Source organism: Ceratotherium simum, chromosome 1, assembly GCF_057802395.1.
Source record: "Ceratotherium simum simum isolate JZ-2026a chromosome 1, ASM5780239v1, whole genome shotgun sequence".
Lineage (NCBI taxonomy): Eukaryota > Metazoa > Chordata > Mammalia > Perissodactyla > Rhinocerotidae > Ceratotherium > Ceratotherium simum.
In genome coordinates this window covers 84,094,890-84,109,569 of record NC_141900.1, presented here as the reverse complement: position 1 = coordinate 84,109,569, position 14,680 = coordinate 84,094,890, and the positions used below count along the sequence as shown (strand labels likewise).

General features: G+C 36.2%; 1 protein-coding gene across 3 annotated transcripts in view; it reads left to right on the top strand.

Moving 5' to 3' along the window:
* ZNF800 (zinc finger protein 800) overlaps positions 1 to 14,680 on the top strand; it is a 127,572-nt gene that overhangs the window by 109,220 nt on the left and 3,672 nt on the right. The window lies entirely within an intron of this gene.

Below are 14,680 nucleotides of genomic sequence, written 5' to 3'. Positions count from 1 at the left end.
CAATAATAACGTGCAGCCTATCTGGGTGTTTTGCTCTATGTAATCTGGTAACACTTTCAGTACAAGAATGTGTCATGTTGTTATGTTCAGAGGAGAAATTATTACACCAAAATGAACCCTGAGTGCATAGAACTTATACTACAATTCAGGTTTTGAATATTGGTTTTTAATTCCTTTTATCTGTGTGATTATCCTGAAAATAAGTTTGCTTTGAAAAATGGAACTGTGACTTTTAGTCAGACTTTCTTTCTGAGCTGTGCAAAAGTACTTTTTTAAGAAGCTGAGACTCTTCTTGTGTAGATCAGTGCTTTGGTAGACCTGAACCCCAAAGTACCTACTAGTTGTGACTGTTAGCTTTTATTTTGGATGGAAAGAAAAAGCAAGGAATACTTTTATTCTAAGAAAAAATAGTGAAGCCCTAGGAACATTGTGTACACAAGTGATTAAATTATATAAAAATTTAGCTTTGAGAGAAAGGATTTTTATGTAGTGTCCTTGAATTCTTGACATACAAAAGTTGTTAGGGTTGTATTATATAAGCTTCTGTAGGAGAGTAGCCATGTCGTTTTCATGCCTTTTGATCATTAGTTATTGAGTTCCTTGGAATCCAACACGCTGGGCATTTGTAGATGTTTGAGATTTTCTGAGCTTCATTCTCCTTTCCTTTGAATAGGTCAGGCTTTGAGGAGATAAGAGATGCTAATGGGGCTGTCATGGAGATAGACAAGAACACAGTGAAATTTATGAATAATTTTCAATATTTATATCCTCAAGTTAAACTTTCCTTAAAACATTTTCATGATTTTCCAATTTGTCCTTTCTTTACCTGGCCATCTTGACTAGTCAGCTATTGTTTCTTGATTGTAAGAGAACAAAATCAGTTATTTGCCCTGAAATTTGGAATACAAACAGCTTTATACACACACAAGAGGAAGAAACTTTTAAAGGAGGTGGTTTTGTTTCCTGTAACTGCCCTGGATGTCTTTTTAATCTCTTAGGTGCACTGTTGTAATGATATGAATTCTTGATTTTTAAGGTTTAAGGTAGTTCCTTGAAGGCCATTCTTTCTAAAACAGTTAATTAGAGCTAAGTAACACAGTGTCTTCAAACCACAGATGCTACAAAATGGAAGTAAGACCCACAATACTTGGATTACCAGCCACCACCCAACTTGCCATCTAATTGCAGGTTGTGAGTGCATGTGCACCCATAGATAAAAACTGTGCCACGTTTTTTGTTTTTTTTTTTTTGGATGCAAGCACAGAGTTTTACTTGGTCTTTTGCTAGTAAGGAGAGGTTTATTATTTTTGTTTATTAGAAGGCTTTATGTGGGGAAGTAGGGAAGATAGAAGTGGCCAGGCATTTGTGGGAGTCTAGGGATAATTGTACAAACTGGCTTCACCATATAGATTTCAACTAGGTGTTACGGAAACTGGAAAAAAATCAGTGCAACTCTAGTGACTGGGGATTGCCCTCTTAGCAGCAGGAGTATTGCTTCTCTGCTGCTATTAGCCTTTCTCAGACTCTCTTCCTTTTTTTTTTTTTTTTTTAAATCTAATTACCTCATTCTGTGTCTGTTCAATATGGTTATAATTGCCTCATTACTTCTGCTACCTTTCTCTGTATCTTTCAGCTACTTTCCCTCTCCATATAGCTTGAGTTCAGACTTCCGTGAGAGAAAATTCGATTGATTCAGTTAGGTACAATCCCTGTCGGGCAAATCTCCCATGCCAGGGCTCTTCATAGGTTGCTGGCCATAGGTTGCTCTTCATAGATTGGCGACTCTTGGGACAGGTGCTCTCCATTGGTCCTGTCGTTGGTGATCATAGTAGCAGAGTCAGTGGCATAACACGTGGCCCTGGACCCAATTAAAGGAGTCGTTTTGTGGGAATCTTTAAAGAGGGGTCTGGATAGTCCTAGAATGTACTAATCTTTCCAGTATGCATGCTTTTTTTCATTTTTAAAAGTGATAGAATTGAAGGTAACCTGTGGGCTTGACTGTTATGTCAACGCAGAACCAACAATCCTTTTCATACTGAGAGAATGTGGGAAAGAGTTTTCTGATCAGCATCTGCAGTTCTTTTTCTGAACTGCCTGGTGCTGTTTCCATCTTTGGCTTTGCAGATTCATCATAGACAGCCTGAAGTTTTCACTCAGAAAGAGCCATTCCGTTTCCTGTAGCAGCATATTAGGCTGTTGTGTTAGTTGCTGCTATTTTCCAGGCACCCACTATCATGCTGCACAGTTTTGAGTTGGTGATATAGTGAATTCTTAAAGTATTGCTTCTGCTTTTCTGCTTGTATTTTCCACATTTGGGCTTACTCTGCAATAGCTGCTTTATATCCTCTCAATCATTCCTCATTGACAGACACTATTGAGTGTCCATGATGTGCCTGGCACTATTCCATTCTTTTGGGGAAACAGAATCATACAGTGGTTAAAGCTTGGATTTTTAAGAATCATACAGACCTGAGTTCAAGTTCTGGCTCCTTTACTTACTAGTTGTGTAGTTTGGGCAAGTTACTTAATCTTTCTGTGTTTCAATTTTCTTGCCTGTCAAATGATAGTATTAGAGACTATCTTATAGGTAGGTTTGTTGTGGGAATTTATAAGTTTAATGATGTATTGTTTATAATATACTTAACACAATGTGTGGCTCACGTAAGAGCTCAATAGATATGTGTTATTACTGTTGTAGTGATCCCTAAAATTGCTATCAATTTGCTGCTGAAATACTTTCTAGCACTTAGTTTCTGGTTATCTTACTTTACCATTTGATGTTCGTTGCCTTTTTCTTGGCATTAATCCAACCGTTTAATGAAACGTCAGATGTAACATCTGTGGTAAAGCTAAGATACACAACAGTTTATTAAGTTAGAACATTATTTTATGGGTCTTTAATCTGCTGCCATTCTTGGCAGCACCTTTTGCTAAGTGTTCAAGAATTTGTTGAACTTTTTGATATAATTTTACTTCTTTGTGATTAATGCCTTGTAAAACAAGGTATAGTTTTGAGTAGCAAAACTCAGAGCAGCTTTTGGTTTTATTTTTTTGTTATAAACATTAGGCTATGGGTACATGAACATATTCTGAGTTTACAAGTGAGAATTATGTCTTCTCTTTGTATCACCAATGCCTCACAGGTACCTGGCATATAACAGGTGCTAAGAGAATGTTGAAGGAAGGAGAGAAGGAAGGCAGGTACATTACATCAGTTATCTTCAGGCTTATCATTAGTCCACAGTACGTCTTTGTTTTTACTTCTTTTCCCATTACTTCATCTTCTAATCTGTGTAGCTTCTTTACCTGTGAGTTCCTCATCATTTCTATTACTGATGGCTTCTGTTGCCTGTCTTCTTTTCGTGAGTCTCCTAGCTTCTGCCATTGCTACTAAGTAATAGTGGCAGATTCAAATTCATGGAGTGCTGTATTGATTGTATACCCTGATGAGTAATCCGTAATCAATTATATATTGTATGAGTGTACATTTAGTGATTTTTGAATAATTCTTTTCAAGATTTACCTTTGTTTAATTCATGCCTATTGAATTCTGTGAAATGCGGGTCATATTTCACTTCATACTCCACTCCCAGGTCTAAACAAAGTAAGCATACAACTGTTGATTGCCTCTTCTGTCATTTGTATAATCTTAGGAATTGGAATTAATTAGTTATCATTTCGTTTATCCAATTCTCACATGGCCTACTTCAAACTTTTATACTGTCCGCGAAGCTTCCAACCCTATTTTTGCTTCCTTGATGAGAGGCAACCTTGCCTATATCATGGCACAAGGTAGAGGACATTTTTTTATGCTTCCCATCTGCATCACAATGATTTTTGTCTTCTCTACCTTCTTTGGAGGAAGACGTGTCCTTCTTTTCCAAATCCCACACTTCCACCCTTGCCAGTCTCCTTCCCTGGACCTTCCTCTAACAGTTCTTTTTCCCCATTTCCATCTTCTGTATCTCTTTCCACAAACTTCTTCCCCTCAGCCTACAAGTATGCTCAAATTCTTTTCAGCTAAAAAGTAAACTTCCTCTCCATACTGCCTTCAGTCTAGTTACTCTTGTCTATTCCTCCTTCCTTTCACTGTCAAACTGCCGTGTACTCTCGTACTACTCCATTTTAGCACTACTTTCACTACACTGTAATTGTCTATTTCCTTGTCTTCCTTCTCCATTAGACTGTAAGCTCTTAGGAGATCTGTGTCTTGATCACCATTGATTCCCCAGAATCTAGAATAGTTCCTGGTACATAGTAGGCATTCAATAAATATTTGTTGAATGAATGAACAATATAGAGCCATGCCTATACCATTCACTTGTGTACTATCTGCAAGTTTTTTCTACCCCTACATTTCTATTGCAAGTTCACTTGGCAGGCATCAGTGACCACATAAATGCTAAATCTAGTGGCTTCTCGCTTTTCACCATGCTTGACCTCTCTGACCCTTAATGCTTATAAGATACCTTTCCCAGATTTTCATAATCATTTATAACTGCTTCACCTTGGGTCAGTCCCAGCATGGTGTTGCATCCAAAAGAAATAGACAAGCCCAAAAACTTTGGAAAATAGTGAACCTCTTTACTATTTTACTGAAATCTAAGGAGACAGAGAGGTGAAATTACATAAAGCTCAGCAAACTTCATGCAAGTTCTCTCTACCCAGTTCTCTTCCCAAATCCTCATACAGTTTGGCAGCTTCCCCTAATCTCTTCTGTAACATTTCCCCCAAAACTTTCCGGTAAACTTTCTACCAGAAGCCCCTGTCCACTTCTCCCATCTTCTGGGACTCTTTATTTTCTTCCAAGAGTAACTCTACTCTTTCTAGTTTAAATTACTTTTTCCTCTCTTGGCTTCTTCCGGTTCTTTTCTCTACCCGTTATCCTGCTCAGCATTACAAAAGTCCAAGAGCATTCTGTTGATTTCATCAGGTTTGCCCTTTCCAACTTTCTTTGCATGATTGTACTTAATCTTAAAGATCAGAAACCATCTCCTCCAGTGAGTATTTCCTGACCTCCTGGGTTCAGCTGAGTTTCCCCCTTGTGTGTTTCTTTAGTTCCCCATCTTTAACTATACTATAATGATCTATTTGTGTCTCTCCCCTAGGCTGTAAGCATCTTAAGGGTAGGGATCCTGTCTTTTCTTTATATCCCTAGCATCTGGAACATGGTGGATGTTGATAAATATTTATTGAACTGTTGCTACTATGAACTCTGATCCGTCCTCTCTTGCCACTGGCTTTTATTTTATTACTAGGTCTTTAAATATGGATCAAAGTTTCCTTAGTCCTCTTTCTCTTTTTATACTCTCTCTCTGATTCCTCCAGTCCCAAAGCATCACTTTTCACTTGTGTGAAGATGACCCCAGACCTTTTTTCTAGCCTGGCTGTTCTCCTGATTATGAAACCATTTGTTTTCAAAGTTGCATGTCAGACATCTCCACATGGGTATTCCTCCAGTATCTTAAATGCAACAGAAATGCAGTAAACCAGACTTATCATCTTCCCTTAAAACTTGTTCTTCCTTTACTTTTTGTGTTCCCTGTCTCAATTATTCAAACTCTTACCCCCCCAGTTACCTAGGCTAATTAGAATCCTAGGAAATACCTTGACTTTTTTCTCTTACACTCTACCTCATCAGTGATCAACGCCTGACCATCCTGCCTCTGAATGTTTTTCACGTTTGACTCCTTGCCTTCTCCACCTTTTGTAGTTTAGTTTGGACTCTTCTCTCTTACTTACACTGTTGTAATCGTCTCTTAATTAGCCTATTCTCTAATCTGTCTTCAATGCAGCTGTCAGAACTGTCTTCCTAAAACATAGATCTGTTGTTACTATATGTTCACAGCTTGACTAACTTACTCATTCTCAGGTCTCAGCTTAAATGTCACTTCTAAATAAAGACAATCTAAAGTATGTCTCCCTTGTAGTTCTTTTTCATGTTCCTTTCCTTATCGTCTTCTAATACATTTTGTAATTATGCTTATATTTGTACATTGATTTGTTTAATGTCTATTTTCCCACTAGAGAGATTTATGTAGGAGACTGGGGAGAGTTATGGAGACCCTATGCATAGCACAATACTTGGGACATAGTAATGCTTAAAAAATATTGGTTGAATGAATAGGTGGATGAGAGATAGCTTATCAGTATAGGCAAACAGGAGATAGCAAAGGCAGAGAAGTGACAGGGTTCTAGAATCTTCCTACATTCTCACAGATCTTCATCTGTAGTTCTAGCCTTTTCGAAATAGTAATGGGCTTCTCCCTCCTGTCTTTTACATTTATTTCCCTGAGGATGGGAGTTAACAATTCCATTAGCTCACACTCACACTAATGCTGATGTGGCTATAGGTGATTTGGGGATCATCAGGTGGAAGCAGCTGGATTTGTTTACCTGTTATTGATGCTTAGGTGGTGCCCTAGGCATGCAGGCAAACAGGTATTTGCCAGGTTGAGTTAACCCAGATTCCTTTTTAGCCTCTTGAGTGATGCAAGCCTTTGTACTACATGTTAATTAAAGTGTTTGTTATTTGTAATACTAGTTGTGTTTGAAATGAGGTATTTATTTGCCTTTTGAAGACTGAAGATTTCAATTGAACAAAGTTTTATTGAATAGAAGGTGAAATAAATTGTTTAAAAATATTATCTAGGGACAGTTTAGTAATAATAAGCAAATTAAACTTTTTTTCCCCCTGTGGAGCCTGCTCAGGCATCAAATGTTAAAGAATTTGAGTATCCTTCAGATTTCCCTGTCTTAGGTTGACTTGCTTCATCCATTCAGTAGATACACTGAGCTCCTGCTTTGTGCGAGGCATTGAGTTAGGTGCTAGGGTTACAGGGATAAGAAATGCAGTTACTCCTCTTAAGTATTGTGGAAGAAAAATGCATTATAAAGATGCACAGAAGTGGTATATTAAGGCACACTGAGGGGTTGGGGAAGGCTTCCATAATTCCTAAATTCATTCTTGAGTTGAATTTTGAAAGAGTTAGCTAGACAGAAAAACTTTCCAGGTAAGTACAGAGATAAGGCAATGGCCAAATCAAGAAAGATCTTATATACCAAGTGAGTAGTTTGAATCATATTTTCAAGATTAGGGGTAGCTGTTGAAGGATTTTAAGCAGGGGCATCCGATAGCATTGAGGAGACTGAATTGGAGTGGGGGGTGGAGGGTAAGATTTGGGGTGGGGAAATCAAATAGAAGCCCGTTTCAGAAATCTAAGTAAGGAGTGACTAGGGCCTAAATTTAGGTAATGGCAATGAGACTCTGGAGACAGATGCAGATACTATAATTATTTCAGAAGTGGAATTTTTCAGACAGTGGAGATGAAGAAGGAATCTAGTGTGATTCCCAGGTTTGGGCATTCTGGTTGGGCAGGTGGGTGGTACCATTCTTCAAGGTAGGGAATGCAGGAGGAAGAACACTTTTCCAGGGGCAAATGTTGAATTAAATTTGAGACATGCTGAGTTTGAGGTGCTTATGGGACATCTAATTGGAGATGCTTAGTAGGAGTAGGATATATAGACTAGAAGTCAGGAGAGAGATTGCACAGGGGCTGGAGATGTGGGAGTCATTAATGTGCATGTGGTTGTTGAAGCCATAGGTTTCCAAGAGATTACCAGGAAGAATAAATAGTGTCAACATATCATACTACTTCTCACATTCTTTTAGTTTATTATGTAATTTAGGTCAGTGCCTTCCTATTGAAGTTTTTTATTTGGGAAATGATGTTTGGCTAGCACTGGTTTTCTCTCTATCTCCCCCTCACCCCCGCCATGTATAAAATCAATAATATAACATGTATTTGGTATTACTCTAAGAAGTGCTGGGTAATTAAATTGTAATAGTATTAGGCAATGTGAACTAATCTATGTGTTGTATTTAGAGGGCTTTGGGGATAAAATCTGTAAGACCTATTTTAAAAGACTATTTCTTTAAAAAGGAAATATCTTATTTTTTAAAATAAAACAATCTATTAGTGTTCTTGGACTGAACAAGATGTGTTTGTTGAGTCCCATAGGTTTAGTCTGCCCAGGAGTTGTTCGTGATTTACTCCCTATGCCTCTGACCAAGGCGGAAACTATTTCTGAAAACTAGGAGGAAGCCATCTGGGTAAACTAATAAAATCTGACATAATCCATATGATAAACTTATGTAATTTAGTATCCATAGCCAGATACTAAGGGGAAAAAATGTTATTAAACATTGAACAGATGATTGAAATATATTAATTTTTACTTTGCCAAGCTGCACTTTTAGGACTGGTTAATATTTAAAATAACAGTTAATAAAAACTAGGTCCTGCATTGTCGTATATGTTTCTGTGGCCCTCACTGGTTTCTCCTGATTTCTTTTTACCTCCTTTCTGAAGGGAGAACCTAACAGTAAAACTTTAGATCTTACCATCTAGATAACCACTAGAGTGCAAGTGGAGATTTTTGTTCACTCAGAGCTGAAATGAATCAGCCTGTTTATCCTGCCCAGGCCAGTGGATACTTAGGTGGGTATGCAGAATGACTTTTAAGAAGTCAGCCCTGGGCCAGCCCCATGGCTTAGCGGTTAAGTGCGCGCCGCTCCGCTGCTGGCGGCCCGGGTTTGGATCCCGGGCGCACACCAAGGCACTGCTTCTCCGGCCATGCTGAGGCCGCGTCCCACATACAGCAACTAGAAGGACGTGCAGCTATGACATACAACTATCCTCTGGGGCTTTGGGGGAAAAAAATAAATAAATAAAATTATTTAAAAAAAAAAAAAAAGGTTTCTCTATTAAAAAAAAAAAAAGTCAGCCCTGCTTGGGATTGAAATCAGTGATTTAATACTGGGTCTGTATATCATTTCAGCTATCCAATTTTTGATTAACTTTTAAAATCTGCCTTCAAAGGGAAGAACTCCTTGGAAACAGTGTGTGTGAAGTTTCAATAGAGTAAAATTTATGGATGAGTTATAACTCTTAAAAACTGAAGTCAATAATAAAAATGCTGACAGACTTGAACTAGAAGAGGATAACTATAATGAAACAACATTTTATTATAATCTTATAATCTATAGTTAAATGAGGTTTTCTATTGCTTTGAAAGTGGTTTTTTTCTTGTTATTTGAACTTTAATCAATAATAGGTATTAGCATAAACCTAATATTCGTGTCAGAATAATACAAGGTACATCATTATTGTAGCACAGAATTATTTTAAATCATAAACTTTTAACTAGTATCTTTTTCAAATCTTCCTTTTTAAATAAATTGTTTTTAAACATTGATTTTTTTTTTCCCGGAAAACCTCTATATTCCCGTTTTCACTTCAGTAAATCACTAAGAGAATATTGATAAAGGTAATGTTTGTATTTCGGCATTTGAAGGATTGCAACAAAAATGAACAGTGGAGTAGAATTTTAGGATATATACTTTCTGCATTGAAGACTTCATTTGTTCAATAACCTTCTTTATATTTGTTGATATTCTTTCTTGCCGTATGCCAACATTTTAGAGATAATTTTGTTTATAAATTTTTTACAAGATTTATCGGTATGTTACAAATAAAAATGCACACACACATACACACACTCTTTATCCATAAGATAATGAATACCTTGAATTTATATTGTATATTTTCCCAAAAGTTAAGTGGTTATACATTATTCCTTTACCTTTATAAGATCACTAGATTACTGAGAGATAGAGGATAGTTTTTTGTTTTGTTTTGACATTTTTTTCATGTAGTAAAACTCACAGCACTCCACTCCATTTCATCAACCAGACCCAATTCACAGACTCAATCAGTGGAAAAGTAAAACTAGCACCTCTTGATTTCCTGCTTTCGTATATTTTGAGTGGAACTGACTCCTGAGTGTGAAGGTTGTGATAGGAAATAATAATAACACCTGCAAGAAAATACTGGAAGAGGGTTGCCAAACACCCTGTATAAGTTGACTTTCTCATGCCTCGGAGCCTTGTCCGATTAAAAGTTACATCTGGATGTGTATTGATCTTGTATTTGAGCCTGTTCAGTCGCTTCTGATGTATTACTAGCATGTCATCACTCCTATGTAGTCTATAAAGAAAATTTGGCAACGCAATATTTGAAAAATAATTTCTAACATTTTTATGCCAACTTACTATTTAAAAATCAAACTATGACTAAAACTAAATTCGTCATCCTACTACCAGAACTGACTCCCCTTGCTGACTTTATTTTGTCCGTGCTACCATACCACCATCATTTTCCTTATCACATGGATTTCAAAGTCCTTTTTCATCTATGAAAAATATGTCTGTTCTTGAGAGCTCCAGCCCATGGTGACTTCTTCCTCTGATGAACTCACATTTACCTTACCATGAATTTTTTTTCTTTCATCCTTTGCATTGTTATTGCATTATTATTTAATTACAGTGTCCCCATGATTAGACTCTAAGCCCTTTGAGACCCAAGACTAACAATTTTACTCTAGAGCAGATAGGGTTATCAGTGAATGAATGGATCACCAGGCCTGTCCCCATTCTCTGTTCTCCAGGTGTCAGTCAGTTAGGGTTTCTTTTTCGATGTCCTCTTCCCATCCCACTTTTATTGGTCTAAACCTTCTGTTGCTCTACTCTTGGCTACTGTGGATCTGTTAGTATCTTGTGTTTATGAAGATTATGGATGATTTTAGGAGATTCTTGGACTAGTTTTATGGGAATACAGGGGTGATTTTTCAGCTTTTTCCTATTTCAGGATCCATTTTTAAATTCTACCACAAAAATTCTACTGTTTTATAATTACTTTTAATATTCATTTATCAACATATGTTTTGAGAGTCTACATCTTAGAAGCAATAGTTTGGATATATAAAAAAGGAGGATTAACCAGATTTTTAATTTCGATTCAGAATAAAAAGAAAGAGAAACATTGTCAACTTCATAAACACAAGCTTTCTTCCCAGACTTTTCGGCTCACTATGCTGCTTTTATAGCCTGATGGGAGGAGAGCAGGTAGAAGTGTAAATAATTATAATATCCTGTTATGTAATTCACTGCAGAGTAAGGCTTATAGTTATTTTATTTATCCACCTGGCGTTTTATATATTCCTTCTTTTGAGCCATAATTCTGTTGAATTGTAGATGGGGACTCTAGAGGTTTAGTATACCTCGTTTTAAAATGGAGAAAATTGAGATAAGTGATTGCACAAGGTCACACATCTAGTTATTGAAGAAGTCAGGAAGAGAGGCCAGCTGTCTCTTAAAGATTATTTTAGTAGGTAATAACGTGTACATATAAAAAAATAAAACAGTACCAAGAGGTGTACAGGTGAAAGGTAAGTTTTCTTCCTAACCCATCTCCCGGTTCTTTCATTCTTTTCCTCAGAATCAAGAAGTTACCAGTTTCTTGGGCTTTCAAGAGCTGTTTTATGTACATATAAGCATATAAATGTGCATATATACATTCCCCATACATACAAATGGTAGTATACTGTACACTTATGTACCTTGCTTTTTTTCACTTTTTAACAATAGTCTGAAAATTATAGAACCCAAATATTTTTATTCCTTGATCCATGAACTTTCCATTTTACTGTATTGCCTATCATGTAGACAACCAGTTTTTGTTAATGTGAATTGACGAAGTATTGAGTTATTCTTTGTTTCTGGCATATCATATTGAGTACCTCATGTGCAACATAATGTAGTATTTCACATTTCTTTCAGAAAGAGATCATGGTCATTGATTTATTTTATGATAAATGTTGAAGTTAAAATACAAGTGAAGTGCGTATCATAATTATTATTGCCAGTACCAAAAATAGCTGATTGAAATATTTTCTTTTCCATTTGAGAAAGAAATGACAGGTGAAGTTTTCAGGGAAATCACTTACCTTTAGATTTGTGTAAAAATCTGTATGGTATGTACAAAACAGTTTGGTATCTCAGTGCTAGTGAAAAGCAATGATATAAATATCAAACCACAAATGTTTATTTTCTAAAATTTTAAATCTCCAACCTTATATGCAAATCACAGAAATAATTTTTCATTCATTTCTTGAAATAGTTTGTAACTATATATTTTAATTTTCTTGATATGACTCATGCTTATCTGTATAAAGATTACCCTTAATTTTGATGATTCTGGGTTTATTTTGGCCAACTGATCTATCAATGCAATTATTGCTTTAAGTTTTTCAGATATTAATGGTGCCTGTTAGAACTGCTTGATTTTAGATCTTTTGGACCAAATTCTATCACAAAAGACAAATCCATTAAAAAAAAAAATGTGTCCCATGCCAAATGTCCATGATAGGATTCATAGAGGTTAAGTACTTACATTTGAATTTTACTTTCGATAATTAGTCAGTAATTCTGCATTCTCCCTAAAGATGGCGGTACTTCTCAATGTATTATTTCCTGAGTAATTCTGTTTGAAAATAGTATTAATTACAACTCCATTATTGATTGGAAAAAAGTTAGACTAAAAGTATATTTTCATAATACTATCACAATAGTTAAACTTCAGTAGTAGAACAATTAAGATTGGATCTTTGAGGTTCATAGCATTAGTGCAGTTTCTATGTGTTTGTTCCTCAATCCTGAACTTGAGGTCCTCATGGTTCTTATTGTATTCTAACTTTGGAATTCTTGGTGTAAGATCGTGAACTAAAGTCTTGTCAAGAATTGTAATAGGTCATGTTAGGACCTTGCTGTATTTATAGGTGTCTCTCCTGTGGAGATGTTATCAAAACAAAAACTGACAGACAAAACACCCCAAAGAGAAACAAAACCCCTAAGTAACCATGTGTTGTATATATTTGTGGACATGTGAAATGTTTTGATATTTATTTCTTCGTAAAAGTTTATATATCCAAGTTCCACTTGAACTTTTTGCTTAGGTGGACTAATTCTTTTAATAAGCAAAACAAATACTTATTGGTGGCATTTAAAAAAAAAAAAAAAACTTCAGCCTTCTCTGCTGTAAAAACTAAGCTCTAAATTCACAAGGTGGTTCTCTGGAGCATGGAGAAAAAACTGTATTTTGTTCTTCCTTTTTCCATCATTTCCATTTCTAATTAAATGGTTCTTTGTGTGTGTGTGTGTGTGTGTGTGTGTGTGTGTGTTTGAAATCACATGGCATTGTAGTTTGAAGATGGTGAACAGCAAGACAGAGAGGGCACGCAGGCCTCCTTGCCAGGCCTCACAGGTAACTTTGACATGGCCACTGCTTTCTAAGTCCGGTGCTGATTATTGGTTCATCTAGCAAGGTCACTGGGTGCTAGAGGACTATGTCACTCTAACCAGCCTCCTAGATTCTGGTGTATAAATACCACAATGCTAGTTCTTTAATTTGCAATGAGAAGTATCAGGCACACTGGCTTCTCATGTTTATGGTTCAGTGTATTTTCTCCCAGTAGATAAATCTACCTGGAAAAGTAATTATAAATAGAAGGTTGCTTAATGAGTATTGAATCAGCTCTCAGTGACCAATATCAGCAAGCTCTGGTAGTGTGATACATTCATCTTTCCCATAGGAATATACTTGCCACTCAGATCAGATATTCTTCAGTTTTCAGAGCATCCTTTGTACTAGACCAGGCTGTAGGCGCATGGCCAGCTTTTTCTTTTTTGATTTCTTTTCTTGTGGAGTCACTCTAGACTATTTAGCACAGTTTTTTCCCATTAGAGTTTAATAAAATTGCACGCACGTATGTAAAATGCTTAGTCCAATGCCTGGCATACAGTAAATAAATGATAACTAAATTAATAAGTATAACTGGTGTTGAGTTCAGGTCACCTTGATACTTGTAATATCAGAGACAGTTTTTTTTGCCATTTTTTTAGATGATTGATCTATCTCATCTTTTACATTTTGAGTTATTTTCATTCTTTAATTCTTTTAACTCTTTCATTTATCCTTAATGTTGAATCCATGAGCTAATTAGGACAATCCCTTTTGGCTCTGCATGATTTTGCTACTATTTTGCTTTTGAGATTTTGATTCTTTTTAAATTTCAATTTCTTGTGCCAAAATACCCCATTCCCCACAGTTCCCCTCATCTGTAATGTGAATCTATTGGAAGAGATGATCTTCAAGTTACTGCTCAGCTCTAGAATATATATAATTTTATATTTTATTGGAGTAGATGATGTCAGTTGTAACCCTTTCCATCTAATAATACTTATCTTCATTTCAAGCTCTGCTTAAATTCTTTCTCATAGAATGTAAAGTTATTTTGAAATTGGGAGCAGCATCTGAATCCTTAGAATAGTAGGATCACCATGGAATTGGGAGGCAATGATTGAAAAATCCAGGGGTGGAGGTATGATGATGGGGAATTCAGCAGTCAACAGTGATATTACAGACCTACCAAATACGTAATTCACAAATCAAAACTTTTTGTGTGAAAATTAATACAGAAAGGAATGATTCAGACAAGTCAGTCGGTCACTCCAGCAACAATAAGCACTGTCAGCCTTCCCTTCTCCATCCATCCGGAGATGAGTTATTCTCTTAAGAATGGCAAAATAGATTTGGGAAAACTGGAGAAATTGCCATAACTCTGTCTGGTGTTTGTAAAAGTACAGATTATGGTGCATTTTTGAAGCTGGTGGTCTCAGAACCACACTTTGAGAACAGTCACAGATAGTAAACATTGTGGGAGTTCAGAAAATGGATAGCTCATTTCAGACTGCAGTAATCGGAGAAAGCTTATCAGAATG